The sequence below is a fragment of the Pundamilia nyererei genome, unplaced genomic scaffold (genome assembly GCF_000239375.1).
Source record: "Pundamilia nyererei isolate P.nyererei 1_Seehausen unplaced genomic scaffold, PunNye1.0 scaffold00373, whole genome shotgun sequence".
Taxonomy (NCBI): Eukaryota; Metazoa; Chordata; class Actinopteri; order Cichliformes; family Cichlidae; genus Pundamilia; species Pundamilia nyererei.
Window position 1 is genome coordinate 368,470 of NW_005187774.1, and position 5,585 is coordinate 374,054.

Below are 5,585 nucleotides of genomic sequence, written 5' to 3' on the forward strand. Positions count from 1 at the left end.
CACACACACACACACACACACACACACACACACACACACACACACACACACACACACACACACACACTCTCCTGTAACGACACAAGAATGCGACAGACTTGGTGCCATGGTAACCACTGAAAGGCCTGGCACTTATACTGCAATGCTCAGCTGTCACCTCCTCCACTTCCACCTCCCCCGCAACAACTCATCAGCAGCCTGTTAAATGTGACTGGAAGCAGTGCTGTACTCAAAGTGGACATGAAACACGACATGTATTAAGTCTAATTTACATCATGGGGCCCTACACTAAAACCTGTCATAGATTTAACACAAGCCGGATCTAAGACAATGCACAATGTCTGTGGATGGTTACTGCTAATGTTAGGTAACTAGTGACAGAACCTAGACTGTGGTGGAAAACAGGGAAGCTAAAACTAAAAAGCAGTTGAAGGGCATCACTTTTATTCCATCCCTGGCTGTAGCAATGAGCTTTGTGTTTAAAGAAAAGGCAAGGATATACTGTCCAGTCTGACTGTCACTTTCAACACCTCTTTAAGCAGTAATTAGGTCTTCATTAGTAGCTGTAACACTCTACATGTGTTGGAAGCACTCAGAGAATACAAGACAAATAACTATCTGATTATCTGACCACTGGATGCACAGCTTTGTGTATTTTTTTATATTCAGTTGATACAGATGGGTATCAGATTCTTCATGTTAGTATAAACAATACATTCAACAATAGTCACGGATTAGTGTTGGATAGATTTTGTGAAATCTCCAAATTTCCTTTTCCTTTTTTAAAAGGAAGAACAAAAATGTTTGGAATCCAGCTGTGTTGTTCTTTTTCACGTTCTCTCAGATGAATTTCATCAGCACCATATATGTGTTGCATCTATAGAAAGATTGTAATCGTTGGGAAAAACCAACACAGCTACCATACACCACCTTGGCGACAGTGGGAAAGAAAACCCCCTTTTAACAGGAAGTATGATGTTAGGCCAGAACAGAGTTCACTGCCGCTGGTGGTTGGATGATTCTGGAAAAGTCATTCCTTCATTCATTGTTTTGCTGATTTAAATTTTATCAGCAAACTGTCCTCCTCTGTATACAGAACACTGTCTATATATGGGACCTCTATAAAGCAGTGGCTTTGTCCTCCTCTCATCCCCATCGGTCATGGCTCCGGAGGTTTCTTCCTGATAAAATGGGGGTTTTTCTTTCTCACTGTCGCCAAAGTGCTTGCTCATAGGGAGTCATTTAATTGTTGGGGTTTTCTGTTTTTTTGTGTATTATTTATAATATAAATTCAAATTCAATTCAATTCAATTTTATCTATACAGCACCAAATCACAACAACAGTCACCTCAAGGCGCTTATATTGAAAGGTAGACACTACAATAATACATACAGAGAAAAACCCAACAATCATATGACCCCCTATGAGCAGCACTTTGGCGACAGTGGGAAGGAAAAACTCCCTTTTAATAGGAAGAAACCTCCAGCAGAACCAGGCTCAGGGAGGGGCGGGGCCATCTGCTGTGATTGGTTGGGGTGAGAGAAGGAAGACCAATGAATTCAGTTTAATTTATATAGCGCCAAATCAGTTACATTAAGGTGCTTTAGCGTGGATTCAATTGCAGGATCAACTACTGGATTTAGATTCAATACAATGAAATGCTAAAATGTCTAAAACCAAACAAAGACAAAAGAGCGTTTTTGTCTACTTATCAGAAAACCATTTATTTCCACACTTCTTGAGCAACGTCTCAAACATTTTGTTCTTCTTTAAATGTCTCATTTATAATTGTGGGGTTTGACACATGCACGTTCACGTTCCCACAAAGGGCTCACCTGTGACTGGTTTAAATCTGGAAGAAAAGAAAGCCTTGAAGTCTTTCAGCAGTGGTGTTCAGCTTATATCACAGCAACAGATTTCTTTCAGGCTTTTAATATTTGGTCATTTTATTTTTTTTATAAATCACAATAGGATTCACATCAGATGAACCTTTAGAAAAAAACACTGGTGAGTAAACAGCAGAATCAGGAAAGGCTGGTCAGCTGTGGACTGATGATCCACACTTTTACATGTGACAACAAGAAGCAGGCAGGTGTCTGCGTGTGCTGCTGAAGTTTAATCTTCATGTTCAATGTGTGGAGGCCGAGCTCAAAGGAATGAGGAACTGGTCACTTTGATGGACAGTTACTGCATTAAATCAAAGGACAGCTTGGCAAGTCAGTTGCAAGAAAACAGATTCTTAGTTTCTTAGTTAACTAAGTAAACTGAACTTGTAAAAATGTGATCAGATACAGGCCGTGCTCATGTTGCCAGTGAGTACTAAACATCTGGCTCCAGAGCTCAGCTGTCTGTGGGTTCAGGCTCCAGTGTTTCATCTGGAAACAGGAGAGGACGGTGTGACCGGCTCTCTTTGATGAGGAGCTCATTTGTCTGATTAAACAGGTTTCTGCTGTCATCATGTGTAAATCTGAAGGATATTAGAACAAATTACATGCAATGCTTGTAGCCACTGCGTGCTACTTGTGTTAGGTTTTTATGTGTTGTGGTTATCTGTGTGCAACTACACGGCAGATTAACTTCAGCGTGTCTGTGGATCCGTCACTCTGGTGTCCTGCCTTTCACCCACAGTCCACAGGGAAACCATCGATCTGCTGTCTGTTGTCACTGCTCAAATATTTCTTACAGTTATTTTAATTTGAGTTTGATAAGTTTGTGTATTTGTTCATTTAAAATCTTAACAGTGTTCATAAAGAGACTAACAGGACCATCATTACAGAGCTGTTTGTGTCAGTGCTTTGATCTGTGCTTATTAGTAATTATTGTTTCCATAAAGAGCCAGAAAACACTTTGATCAAATACTGATGATCAGCTATCCCGAATCCTATATAAAAGTTGTAATAGTATATGTACATTCTGTAAAAAGACACTTTTACTGAAGTAGAAGTACAAATGTTATGTGTTAAAATATACTTGTTGAGGCATTAAACTGTAAACCACAGCTGGAGCTATTTCACTGTGGGTAAATCACACCACACTTTATTAGTTAGACTGTGTTATATTAATGCTACATAACATTAGAGTTCTCTATGAAATATCTGCCATTGTGAAAGAGTGATCTGTGCTACTTATCAGTAACTTTGTGTCTTTTTGATGATTTGTTGATGTTTTGAAGGTAAAGTTTGACGACGTTGTTATTTGTGTTGTGCACGTGTGGATGTCCTGATCTATCACCGGCTTCACTTTAATACCAAAAGCATCGTAAAAACCGTTGAACTCGGGGGCAGGTTTCTCATGCTCAGTCTACTGTGTTTGCTGCAGACGACATGTCTGTATTTTGACCAGAGTTTACAATAGCTAGATGTACCTGATCCTCGTTTTGTTTTTAAAATCATGAAGGCTGTGTAATACTGTACAGATGAATGGGACAGCTGTGCAGTCAAACCTGACTCCTCTCTAAGTGCACAGAGCAGACACGCTGCATATGACTTGTATGCGTGGGTTTTTGAAGTTACAAGCAGTTGCACTCATGAAATGAAAATATTTGCTCCGATTATGTTTTTTTCTTCTTCACGTGTGACTTATGATAACAAATCTCTCCACAGCCATCTGCCATGACAACATGGGGTAAGGGCAGGCAGAGATGCGACGAACACGCGTGATGTTAATAATAAGCATTCAGCACGTTGGTGGCAGCCACAACAGACATGATTACATACATGCTGTGAAAACACATTTGCCCTTTTCATGACTTCTTAGTTATTTGCAAATTTCTCACACTTACATATTTCAGTTTTAAATAATGATTTCCTTCATCATGCCTGGCAGGATCTACACCCAGACATGATTATTAGCAGACCTGTGGACTCACTTGCATAGAACCTTTCTGACAAAGTGAAGTGGAACAAAAGGTCAAAAAGCATCGCGATCTAAAGAAAATGATGGACATGTGAGAAACCTGTGAGTCTCATTCCAACAGTTCATGTCCTGAAGGTTAAGCACACTTGTGTTATGGAGCAGGACGATGGTCTGAAACACCCAGCAGCTCCACCTCTGAAGGGCTCAAATGAACAAAATGACTTCAGTTTGATTCAGATGTCATCTCATGAAACAGGCTGTTCTTTGCCCACTGAACCATTTATTAAGGCTGAATTCATTTTCCCTTTTTAAGCCTTTTTCTCTGTTAACTGAAAAACTGCATTTCGTATCTAAGATATTAAAATTAGTTTGATGATCAGAAAGTGCGTTAAGTGTGACAAATCAGCAAAATGCTTTTTCACAGCACTGTGTATCGTGTCTCTGCATACGAAGTTCATTCCTATATCCATCTTAAGGAAAACACAAATGAGCTGCATGATTTCTATTCAGAGTTCTTTCACCATTATAAAAATGAGGCAACACAACGTGTTCCCAATCATTGATGTTACTGTGTCACTTTCTGCAGAATAAGAAAAAATCTTTGAATTTGAATTCATACAAATGAACACAGCCACTCATCCAACCTCACACACACACTGGGCTCCTTCCTATACCTAGACCACAATACACTCCATAAGAACAACTGTGAGTGAGTATATCTCCAAGCACACTCCATTACAAGGCTAAATGAAATCTGTAGAATTTTACAGTTAACGTCAGCACTCAAGTCACAACTGAGAATAAGATTTCTATCAACAACATAAAGAACAAAAGCATCTCTCCTCAAGGGCAGTTTAACCCCCCCGCAGCATCACGACGTCCACATCAACAAACAGCGTCATTTCCATGTTAGAAGACGAAGTCGATACTGTGGTGTGACTCTGCACTCTAACAAAGGTAAACTTTGTGTGTGTGTGTGTGAATGGACCTACCTGAGAGAGGGTAGCAGGCTAATGCAGAGGGCTCTGCTCTGTTTCTGAGTGCAGCTTTATACTGGCAGCTCTGCATGGCTGCGTTTGCCTCTGATTGGACAGATGGTGAAGGAGGGCTACACTGGAGGCAGCCAATGCTTGAGCTTTCTCTGATGAACACAGTCAAGCTGAGAGGAGATCATCTTGTGCTTTTGGACTCGTTCTATCCTACACTGGGACTGATTTGAAACACGTGCTTATTTTCTCTCTCGGGGAGGAACGGACATGTAGTGAAATGAATGTAAATTTCACTACTTATCTTTTGAAATTAAACCTACATTAAATTCAGTTAAGGTCACTTCAACTGTATGACAACAGTTGGCTCAAGACACTTTATACAACAAGCTATAGACCCCACACTAATACAGAGAAAACCCCAACCATCAGAAGACCTGCTGTGAGCAAGCACAGGACAGTGATCGACACATGACGAGTGCGAATAGAAAGGAGTGTGAATGAAGTGTATCATGCTATCATCCTATTGCAGCATAACTAAGGGAGGATTCAGGGTCACCTGGTCCAGCCCTAACTATATGCTTTAGCAAAAATGAAAGTTTGAAGCTTCATCTTTAAGGCAGAGGAAGGCTCTGAAAATCTACTTTTAAATACTCTAGGAACAACAAGTAGACCTGCAGAGCGAGAGCGAAGTGCTCTAATAGGGTGATATGGTACTACAAGGTCATTAAGATAAGATGGGG

The 5,585-nt window shown here is 40.3% G+C and overlaps 1 protein-coding gene across 2 annotated transcripts in view; it reads right to left on the reverse strand.

The window, feature by feature from the left end:
- The window catches only part of palmdb (palmdelphin b), a 26,348-nt gene extending 21,414 nt beyond the window's left edge, over nt 1–4,934 (reverse strand). For both annotated transcript variants that reach the window (XM_005752706.1, XM_005752705.2), the window contains exon 1: nt 4,849–4,934. The gene's annotated coding sequence lies outside the window, so the exon portion shown is untranslated. The remainder of the gene's footprint in view (nt 1–4,848) is intronic.
- Nucleotides 4,935–5,585: the final 651 nt, after the last annotated feature.